This window comes from Macrotis lagotis, chromosome 7, assembly GCF_037893015.1.
Source record: "Macrotis lagotis isolate mMagLag1 chromosome 7, bilby.v1.9.chrom.fasta, whole genome shotgun sequence".
Classification (NCBI taxonomy): domain Eukaryota; kingdom Metazoa; phylum Chordata; class Mammalia; order Peramelemorphia; family Peramelidae; genus Macrotis; species Macrotis lagotis.
Genome location: NC_133664.1, coordinates 23093504 through 23105863, shown reverse-complemented (window position 1 = coordinate 23105863; position 12360 = coordinate 23093504).

Sequence of the window (12360 nt, the reverse complement as noted above, 5' to 3'; positions counted from 1 at the left end):
CCCTATCAATCCTATCAAGAGACCAAGTAGCTATTTCCATTGCCCTCTGCCTCTTCCTAGAATGTTCCCTCTGCCTCTTCCCACCTTGCCTCCCCTATCCTACTTTTGAGGAGATTGTACCTTTCTTTGATTGGACAAGCCAGAGGGAACATTTAAGATCATAACTTCTGATGGACAAGGCTATTTAAGGACATCACGAAAATTCTTTTAAGGGGGGCTGGCTCTCTTGTTAGACCCCTTCCCACCAGCAAAGAATTTAACTTAGAGAAATGTCAATAAATATGCTTGTTAATCTAATTCTATTTTGCTCCTCCTTAAGGACAAAACCTCTGATAACATTTGACCCTCATTAGGACAAACTCTTGGAAAGGTTAACGTACATTTACTTCTGATAGGTTAAAACTTGGTGAGAACATGTCATTTTGGGGAACCTCTTTAACAAAGGTGAGCAGGAAAGATGAGCAGTCCAGTACAGGTTGAAGCAGCACAGACCAGGTTTCAACAAACCAGGAGCAGGCCTTGGAAATCATTTAATCAGTAGTTACAACCACTATTTCTAGAGCTCTCAGACCACAAAAGATAAAAGGGTCTAACTACCAGTCAGTCGGAATTTAGAGGGGTCTCTTTACTAGCACTGAGTCAGGACTTTGTTGCTTTACTCATACTCAAATGTGGGTTACAATCTTGGGTAGCAATTCCAGAGAAAGGAGGAATGGTGCAAACGCACCAGAACTTGTGGCTGCAGGGGAATCTTTATCATGGTTCCAGGGCAAAAGAGGGTACTTGTGGTCACTCACAGACTAGAGCACAGGCTGGGAAAGTAGTAAAACCTCTCCTTATATCTAACCACCCTTAAAAAAACTAATAATTCACAGGTATGTAGCAGTATCTCTGAAAACAGATGGACAAAACCCCTGAAACTCAGGACTGTGCACACTCCACTCTGAAACAGTGCTTTTACTCTAACAAAGAGTTAAAATTAAGTCATAGGTAGGGGAAATGAGCAAGCAGCAGAAAAAAATCAAACATAGAAAGTTATTATGGTGACAAGGAAGTTGAAAACACACTCTCAGAAGAAGATTACAAAAGTCAAAACTCTTACATCTAAAACCTCCAAGAAAAATATGAATTGGTTTCAGGTCATGGAAGAACTCAAAAAAAAATCAAAAATCAAGTAAGTGAGGAAAAACTGGGAAAACAAATGAGAGTCATGCAAGAAAATCATGAAAAATGACTCAACAGTTTGGTAAAGACACCAAAAATACAGAAGAAAATAACACATTAAAAATAAACTAGACTAAAGGGTAAAAGATGTACAAAAACTCAATGAGGAGAAGAATGCCTAATGGACCAATGAGACAGGAAGACCAATGGGAAAGAAGGTACAAGAACTCACTTTAGAAAATTAAAAATGTTCATATGAGTTACTAATATCATATTTCCATGTTGAACTATAAACAGTCTTACCTTATTAAGCCCCTTGTGGTTTCCCTTTCCTGTTTACTTTTTATACTTCTCTTGAGCCTTGTATTTGACAGTCAAATTTTCTGTTCAGCTCTGCTCTTTTCATCAGAAAAGGTTGAATGTTTCCTATTTTATTGAATATCCATGTTTTCTTCTGAAAAAGTATGCTCAGTTTTACTGTATAGTCGATTCTTAGTTGTAATCTAAGCTCTTTTTTCCTTCCAGAATATCATATTCCAATCTCTCTGACCCTTTAATATAGAAGTTGCTAAATCTTGTGTTTCCTGACTATGACTCCACAATACTAGAATTATTTCTTTCTGACTGCTTGCAATATCTTCTTCTTTCCCTGGGAATTCTGAAGTTTGACTATAACATTCCGGGTAGTTTTCAGTTTTGAACCTCTTTCATTAGGTAATTAATTGGTAGATTCACTTCTATTTTACTCCGTGGCACTAGAATATCAGGGCAATTTTCCTTGATAATTTCTTGAAAGATGATATTTATGTGAGAAAGAGTTGATTTTTAAATTTGACAAAAGAATAAGTAGAATTTTAGTGATGAGCCCTGGAGGAGGTGTAGAAAATCCAGATAAAAAGAAATAGGAATCAATGCAAGGAAACCTCTATCAAAAAAAACAGTCTAAGGGGAAACATACAATAGGTGTCTTGGGAAGTTGTATACTCCTTAGTACCCATCCAATGGGAAAAAGGAGAGGGACTTTGTGGCCAGAGAAAGGGATAAAAAGCTTGCTTTGCTCAGGTACACTACTGCTTTATAAAGGCTGTATTTCTCAAACATAAAGAATTGAGTCAAATTTGTAAAAATAAGAACCAGTTCCCTATTAATAAATGATCAAAAGGAACAGTTTTCAGATGAAGTAATCAAAACTCTCCATAGCAATGTGAAAAATACTCTTACCATTGATTGGAGATAAGCAAATTAAAAAAAAATACTGAGATACTAACAGTATTTTTGCAAATAGGACAGAAAAGGAAGATAATAAATACTGGAGGGGTGGAAAAAATAGACGTTAATGCATTGTTCTGTGGAGTTGTGAATTGATTTAACCATTCTATAGAGCAATTTGACACTATACACAAAGGATTATAAAACCATGAAACTCTTTGACCTAGTAATTCTACTACTAGGTCTGAATTCCAAAAGAGATAAAAAACCAGAAGGAAAAACAACCCTCCCCCCAAAACCCCGTATGTACAAAAATATAGCAGCTCTTTTCTGGTGGCAAAGAATTGGTAACTGAGGGGATGCTCTTCAACTGGGGAGTGTTTGAATAAATTGTATGTGATTATGATGGAATACTTTTCTGCTATAAGAAATAATGATCAGTATGCTCTCACAGAAACCTGGAAAGACTTATAAGAGTTGATGAAAAGTGAAATGTACTATGTACAAAGTAATAGCAATATTGTAAGATGATTAAATATGATTAATTTAGCTTTTCTCAGCAATACAATGATCTTAGACAGCTCTGAAGGATTTATGATGAAAAATACTGATGGTGTCTGAGTGCAACATACTTTTGTTTTACTTACTGTTTCTTGAAGGTCTTTTGCTTTTTTGTCTATATTTCACAACATAACTATTATGAAAATATTTTTGATGATTCCACATGTATGACCTATTTCAAATTGCTTGCTTTCTCAATGGGGGAGAATGGGAAGAAAGGAAAGGAGAGAATTTGGGAGCTCTATGTGTTAAAAATGAATGTTAATTTTTTCTTTCTTTCTTTCTCATCATTTTCCCTTTAGTTCTAACACTTCTTTCACAACATGACTAATATATAAATATATATTAGACATAATTCTACACATACAAACTATATCAGATTACTTGCTGCCATGGAGAGGGAGGAACAAAGGGAGGGAGAAAAGTGTGGAACTCAAAAGTTTACAAAAAGATAAATGTTGAAAACTATCTTTGCATGTAACTGGAAAAATAAAATAAGATAAAAAAAGAAAAAAAGAAATGTTAAAACTGTTTTTACCTGAAATTGGGAGAAAACAAATTCCAAATTGAAAAAGAATAATATTTGCAGTGGCCAAAGAGGTGGCCTTGCATTCAGGAAGGCCAATGCTAAAGGCTAACCTTTAACACACATTGTCACACACGGATTTTAGGATTAGGAAATACAGAGACCAATCTCTGCTAGCAGCAGGAATTTCTTCATCAAGTTGTTTCTTATAAGAATGAAATCATAGGTCCCATCACTAGTCCTACTCACCCAATCTCCAAATTATCTTTGTGGAGAATTGCCAGCCTGCAGGAGAATATCAATTTTCCAACTGAACTTCTGGACCCTGGCCCTTCCCCTAGAATTCTAAAGAACTCTTCCTGTTCTGTAAGTCAACAAAGAATGACTGCAAAGCCATAATTTTCTTTTTTTTAAATTATTATTTCTGGGAGATAAGAGTGGCTTAAGTCAATTTTAAATAAAGCTAAGAAGGCTATTATTAACTTTGTCAACTTGAGGATAGGGGTAGATCCTTTGAAATGCCTTTGATCCAATGCCTTTTTGATGATTTAGCCTATTAATCATTAATAACCTTTAGGAGTTGCCCCCTGCGGTAGCAGGCTTCTTTTTCAACCTCATTGATCAGAAAACTTGGAGAAGAGTTTTGCATGTAAAAGGTATGAATGAAATAAAGCAGCATTTTTATCATTGGACTTGTTTGGGCTCAACCCTGAATTCTAGATGTTCCCTCCTATTCCTCTTTTTATAACGTAGAACAATTTACCAGGAGAAAAAATTTTATCTGTGACTCAGAGCCCCCCCCCCCCCCCCCAAGACCCTGGACTTGCCCAGGCAGCATTCAATCCCAGGAACTGACCTCAGGAAGGTTCTTATTTGGATTTAACGAATTGTCCCTATCTGAAATTACTCTAGAAAAATTTCCCAAAATAACTGTGTATGACTCATTTCTAATTTTTTTCAAATGTGTCTTTCTCCTTTTTTTACTGGCTGCTTCCCTACTGGATACAAATGAAGATAAAAAAGAATCCTCAGCTCCTGGACAAATATTCAAGACTGGATGCATAGATTGTTTATAGGAAAACGTATTTGGTCCCACAGAAAATGCAGAAGATGAAAAGGACGCCCTAAAACCAGGACAAACTCAAATAACACATCAGTTTCCTTTCTCATCAAGAAAAACCTAGAATTTGAAAGACTATCGGGGTTACCTTGGACATTCTGACAAAGTCGTCTTTTCCCTAGACCCCTGTCTAGTTCTCCATCCCGTTGCTGCTACGGCTGCTGCTACTTTTGTTTGACCTTCATTCTGTTTTGTTTTTAGTTTTTGCAAGGCAATGGGGTTAAGTGACTTGCCCAAGGCCACACAGCTAGGTAATTATGAAGTGTCTGAGGCCGGATTTGACCTCGGGTCCTCCTGACTCCAGGGCCGGTGCTCTAGCCACTGCGCCACCTAGCCACCCTTGTCCTTCATTCTGGAAGAGGACCAATGATGTCACAAGGTGACAGCTTGACTTGCTAGCAAATTGAATTTAAGCAGCCTTGGAGTAGGTTTTTGCTTGCCTCAGAAGATACTTTGGGAGATATCGAATAAACACACTTTTATCCCTTCCCATCATGATTCTCTCCCCTTTGTGTCACATACCCAGGGCAGAATAAGAAATTAAATGGGAATTTGGGGAGGCCAATAGATGACATAAAAAGTTTAGAAACTCAGAAATGCATAAAATATGCATATAATATTGAATAATAGCAACATAGTTTATCTTTTAAAACCATAATAATTCAGACTTCTCTATTATAAAGAATGAGGGTCAACAAATTGTATCTAGATTTCCAGATCTTGTGGAAAACATAACAGTAATCCCCTACCCTTAAGAATCTATGTTGTCCAGGAAGGCAAGTCCAAATCTCTTGCTTCCCTCCCCCATGATGTTCCTTATATTTCAGGAACTACATTAGGAATCTTTTTCCTTCTCCAATAACCACACTACTGGGGTTCTCTCCCTTTACAAGACAGGAACCCAAACTTGAGAACTTGAGAACTCTTTGACCTTAGAGTTTCCTAATAGCTCCCAAAGCTGACACTAGTGTGAGAGTCTATCAAGAAGACCAGATTCAGATAATATGCCAAATGGGCTCTCCTCTTCCTAGGAGCTGGGATATGTGCATATTGTCCATGAACTGCCATGAACGAGCACACGTCTGGCCTCTGCCTCCTGTTTTACAAGAGCAATATCATTGCCCAAGTTACTCTGCTATCCCAGGTCGGGGAAGTATACTACAGGGCTTTCATCCTTTGCTTTCCAATACCTCATCAACTAGCAGGGAGACAGACGGGAATCCATTGGTCAAAGCCCAGCTACCACCTCCTCCCCCATACACCTCTGACCTCCAAATAGCACCAACATTATTAATAATAATAATAATAATACTATAATGGATAACATTTCTGTAGCTCTTTAAAGATTACATAGTACATGGAATCATTTCACTTTATCTTAAGGATATTATTTTCTTCAATTACAGATCAGGATACTGAGGCAGATAGCAGTTAAGACTTGCCAAGTGTTACACACCTAGTAAGTATCTGAAGCTTCATTTGAACATGAATCTTCCTGATTCTAAGTCCAATATACTACTGACTAGGCCATATAATTATAGACTTTAGTACTGTGAAGACTCAGGATTTCACAAATATGGGTACATCCTCCACCAAAGCAGATTGCAGCCCTTCTTTGAATTGATACTTAGCCTTTATGAATGCTTTTCCCAAACAACATCCCCATCCCCACTCCAATTTTTCATCTTACAACTCTTGTGGTATTCAACCCACCCTAATTTAGTTGGACAATTACTTGAATGTGTTCAAACTGGAAACTTGTCAGCCTTGATATGGCCTCCCAGAGTTTATGCTGTCTTGGCATGGCCTTTAAGTTCCCAGGATTGTCCTTGTGCCTGTGAAAGGAGGATTGCAGAGGAAGTTTTATTTAAAATACCCACTAGGGGCAGCTAGGTGTTTCAGTGGATAGAGAACTGGCTTTGGAGTCAGGAGTACCCGAGTTCAAATCTGACCTCAGACACTTAATAATGACCTAGCTGTGTGGCCTTGGGCAAGCCACTTAACCCCATTGCCTTGGAAAAAATCTAAAAAACAAAAACAAACAAACAAAATAAAATACACACCAACTAGCCAATAGTAAAAATGTGATGAAAACCACAGCAAAGTCAATGGAAAATTGCAGTCAGTCCTTGAACCCCTGAATTTTGTTTTGGTTCCTACCTATCTTTGTCACCTTGTTTCAAACAATCCCCTTTTCCACACACACTCTACATTTTAGATAAAATAACCTTTTAGCCATGCTCTAAACTTGACTATCTCCACCTTTCCTGCATTTGAAAAGCTTATGTCTGTAGCAGAATGACCTTCTTTGCTCATTTCCACCTTAATAGGTCTTATCTTCCTTAAATCACCAGATCCCTTCAAGTTATAGAAAGCTCTCTGGGATGTTTTCAACTGACAGGAATCATTCCTCAAATTTTCCTAAAGCAATCTGTCTTTTGTTCTTACCATTCCTTACTTTGAATTATACTTAATGCCCACATGTCATATTCCCATGCGTAGAACACACTCTTTTGGGGATTGGGGTTCTGTTTCTTTTATGAGCAATGAGTAAAGGCTATTTAAGAAGTCCTAAGTGCCCTCTGTAAGTAAATTAAATCTTTTCATTGCCCCATGGGTCATCCAAAACTTTGTTTCCTTGAAATTACAGTTATTACAAGATTTTCAAGCAAACAACATGGGCAAGAGAACATTTGTGTTAGAGAAATGAGTCATGGTCCCAAGGAACAGCTGGGGATCATTAAAAGTCCTGCACAGCTTTCAAAAGGCAATTTACCCTGCTTTCTTCTTATTCCTGTTCTGGGTTATTGTCCAACTATAGCTTTCAAAATGCATATCCTGTCTAATGGACTAGAGCTGGATGGTACAGTGGATGGAGCACTTGACTTGGAGTCAGGAAATCTGAATTCAAATCTGGCCTCAGACCCTTACTAGCTGTGAGACACTGGGCAAGCCACTTACTCCTTATTTGCCTCAGTTCCTCATTGGTAAAATGGAAATGCACTAGAAAAGGAAATGGCAAGCCACCCTAGTAACTTCACCAAGAAAGCCCCATGGACAAAACTTCATGGGATCACAAAGAATCGACAAGTCTGAATGACCAAATAGCCACAATCAATTATATTGGCCACAGTCTGGAAAAGTCATTTTTCATTCATTTTAGCTTTGTTTGTATAGCCTATTATAAGCTTTGAGAAACCTTGAGCTAACTCCCATTCCCACTGATGCATGTTACCCCTAAAACAAGACTGCATTTTCTCTTTGGTGTTCTAGGGATATGTCTAGGCATAATTGTGTTCTAGGGATAAACTACGCAGGGGATAAGGGTATTTTCTCTAATGTGATTGACTTCAGGTCCCCATTCTGATGTGTTTTCTTCAATGTTAATCATCAATTAAAATTAATATTATTTTAAATTTCATTGATGATACTCTCCAGTGATTAGAATTCTAGTATCATATAACTAATGAACAGTAATGAATTTTTTCAACTGGACATTTACTCTGCAAAAAGTTTTACTCTCAGTAAATTTGTATCTCTTCTTAAGAGTAATACAAACCCATTCCCCAGAACAGAGGGCAGACTTTTCCCTGTACCACTTCAGTCCCCAGTGAAAATGGTTTCAACTTTAAAGTTCTCCCTTCAAAGTATTTGCCTTCTTTTTCTACCCCCTTCCCCTGCCTTTCTTCCTCTTTGTCTCTCTGTCTCTCTGTCTCTGTCTCTGTCTCTGTCTCTCTCTGTCTTTCTCTCTCTCTCTCTCTCTCTCTCTCTCTCTCTCTCTCTCTCTCTCTCACTCTCTCTCCACCCAGAGTTTTATAGCAGTCCTAGATACCTCATTCAAATGCAACTAGACTGGAAAGAGAAAAAGACAGCTTGCTTTGTCCAGTTTGTATCTTTAGAACCCACTCTCATTTCTGGTTTGCTAGCCAGACCCTTTTAGGCCTTTGCATTTGTCTATAACTGTTTTATGTTTGTTATATTCTCCTTTTAGATTGTGCGTTTCTTGTGTATCAATGGGACTTAGGTCAGTGCTTTACACACAGCAAAAACTTAACAATAACAACGAACAGTGGCACGTATTATCAACTCTGATCCTCACAATGATCCTGTGAAGCCTCCAACATTCTGAGAACTGAAAAAGACAGAGGTCAGCCACCACATCCTCAGTCACCTTGACCTTTGGCTTGCTATTGTACTTAGATGACTCTGGAAGACAGAGTGAGATTGATAACCATGCTTAACTCTGCCAAGACATCACCCTCAGGATGTCCTCTTCAAGAACAAAGCATGAAGGGGAAGCTAGGTGGTGCAGTGGATAGAGCACCGGCTCTGAAGTCAGGAGAACCTGAGTTCGAATTTATCCTCTGATACTTAATAATTGCCTAGCTCTGTGACCTTGGGCAAGTCACTTAACCCCATTGCTATTTAAATTTAAAAAATGTAAAAGAGAACAAAGGATGAGCAACAACAACCCTGTGTGAGTCAGGTGCTATGATTATTGTGACTTCTCAGAGGAGAAACTTGATGAAAGTGGCAATGTCTGATGTAGAATTCTAACTCAGGTCTTCCTGACTCCACCCTATGGCATTCTCTCCACCATGGTAAATTCATCTTTAGGGAGTATTTAAGTTAATACATCTTCTGCGACAATAGCAAATATCTTGAGTTATGGAACATGTTCTAGTTCACATCTTCCTTGATAATAATCAGAGGATGATTAAATAACATTTGCTAATGCCTTGTCACATAGCAGATTTATTTTTAGGTTTTTGCAAGGCAATGGGGCTAAATGACTTGCCCAAGGTCACACAGCTAGGTAATTAGTAAGTGTCTGAGCCCGGATTTGAACTCAAGTCCTCCTGACTCCAGGGCTAGTGCTCTATCCACTGAGTCACCTAGCTACCCTACATAGTAGATTCTTAATAGGTGCTTCTTGAAATTTTGTAACTTCATTACTCCAGAAGGAGCATGCTGTGGGTAGGCACATGGAGGGCAGAGCATAGTTTCAACAATGACTTAAGGTTGAGATATAGTACAAAATATATCAGTGAAAGAGTAGATGGGGGATGTCCATCAATTGGGGAATGGCCAAACAAGTTATGGTACATGAATACTATGGAATATTATTGTTCTATAAGAAACCATAAGCAGTCAGACTCTAGAGAAGCATGGAATGACTTACGGAATCTGATGCTGAGTGAAGGGAGCCGAACCAAGAGAACAATGTACACATTATCATTGTGACATGTTCAACCTTGATGGAAGCAGCTTCTTCTCAGCAGTTCAGAGAGTAGGACAACCACATTAGACTGGCTATGGACAATGCTATCCCCAGCCAGAGGAAGAAGAACAGAACAAAAGAAAACAAAACAAAAACAACCCTTCAAAATCATATGAACACTTTATAAAAATATCTATGATCTCTTTCCTTCAATCCTCATCCTGAAAATGAATAATCTGTCAACATGTTTATCAAAAATATGTATGTACAATGCTAACCTGACTGCCTGCTGAGGGGAGGGGGTGGGAAGGGAGGGTGGAAGGAAATTTTGTAACTTAAAACTATCCATACGCCTATGGATGAATGTTGAAAAAACAAAAGAGTAGATGGGGGGAAAAAGAGGTGCGCCAACCATGAAGCAGAGTGAGAACTGGAAGGATATAGAGATAGCCTACTCCCTCCACTGTCATTACTCTAGAGAAAACTGAGGCAGAAATGACTTATCCAGGTTATACTTATATGCAAGAGAAGTGTAAAGGTATCCAGAAACTGAAACCAGTTTTTGTTTAAGGTTTCATTAGAGAACAATACTAGATAAGGTAGTGCAAAGTACAAAGATTTAAAAAAAAAAAGACTTGGGGTTGTCTAGGTGTATAATGGAAGACCTGAATTCATATCTAGATATCTAGCCTCAGACTCTAGTTGTGTGACCCTGAGCAAGTCACTTAACTGTACCTGACTCAGTTTTTCCATCTGTAGAATGGAGTTGATAATAACACCTACCTTCCAGGGATGTTATGTGATCAAAGGAGATGATGTATATAAAGTGAATTGCAAACTTTTTAAATGCTTTATAATTGCTATCATCATCACCATTTCTATTTGTAGTTCTGGGTAAGTAATTTACATTTTGGGATTCTAACTTCCTCATTTATAAAAAAAAGGACTTGAACTGATAAATCTCTAAGGCTCCCCCCATCTCTTCAGATATTATCCTATCAACTAAGAGAGATGATGAATCTGAGAAGATTAAAGGCAAATTAAAACTACAGCAATCACAACCTCAACAATATTAATAGCAATCAGTGGGCTAAACAGTCAAAAACGGGGGAAGCAAAGATGTCAAAGATCCCCCCAATATTATCTACCCCCCCCGCCTTTGTGACAGCTCTATGTAGACAATTTGATCAACCCATCAACTTGATGGGTTTTTGAGAAACATCACAGGGTCAGAGATTTAGAGCCAGAAGGGACCAGTTGCAACCTATTGTAGTTCTGTGGTTTGCATTTTTGTCTGAGTTTTGTGACCCATTTGGTTTTGTTTCATTTTTTTGGCAAAGATACTAGAATGGTTTGCCGTTTTTCTTTCTCCAGCTCATTTGCCTGATGAGAAAACTGAGGTAAACAGGGTGAAGTGACTTTCCCAGGGGCATACAGCTAAGAAATGTCTGAGGTGAGATTTCAACTTCAGAAATTTAGTCTTCTTGACTTTATGCCTGGAATTCTACCCCCCCAACTTATTACATATGAATGAATATAGTCCAAAGAAGTTCAGTGATTGTTACCAGGTCACATGGGTAGCACATGTCAAAGGTAGCATTTGAATCTCTATCCTCTGTCTCCAAATCCAGAACTCTTCACTTTACTAGACTTGTGAGCCTTTTTCTCCAACTTTGAGTCTCTCTCTCTCTCTCTCTCTCTCTCTCCCTTTCTCTCTCTCTCTCTTTCTCTCTCTCTCTCCCTCCCTCTGAAGAATATGAAGATGCTTACTGGCCCTTGCATAGATGCATAGGAGGAAGAAATACTGTAGCTATTTTCTAGAGAAACTAGAGTGGGGATTTTAAACTCTATTCTAGAGAAAAGGAATTTGTGGTGACATCACCCTCTAGCCAGAGAGACCAGATAGTACATTTCTTAGGTTTTTTGTTTTTTTGTAAGGCAAATGGAGTTAAGTGGCTTGCCCAAGGGCACACAGCTAGGTAATTATTAAGTGTCTGAGGTCGGATTTGAACCCAGGTACTCCTGACTCCAAAGCCGGTGCTTTATCCACTACGCCACCTAGCCGCCCCACCAGATAGTACATTTCAAAACATTATGGTAGACTTTCTCATAAAATTTAAACCTGGAAGGGACTTTGGAGATAATTTAATCCAATGACATCATTAGGTAGAGTGACTTCCTGGTAGCCACACAGGTAACAAAATAGCTCATGGATCCCAAATTTAGGGTACTTTCTACACGACATTTGTTATCAGACTATGAAATAACCAAGAAATGTATATTCTGTGTATTTCAGATCATCTTTCCTCAGCAGGAGAATGAAAAAAAATAATAGTAATGTATTCCAGGGAATAAGTTTACAAAGGAGAAGATGAGAATAATAAATATCCCTAAGAAATGAGTGATGATTTGAGCTGAAGAGGACCTACTGTGTGGGGTAGGATATTGTGCAAGGGCTCAGCCAGGCCCGGATTAGTGCTGAAGAACAAATAGGTGTCTGAGGGGCGGCTAGGTGGCACAGTGGATAGAGCACCAGCCCTGTAGTCAGGAGGACCTGAG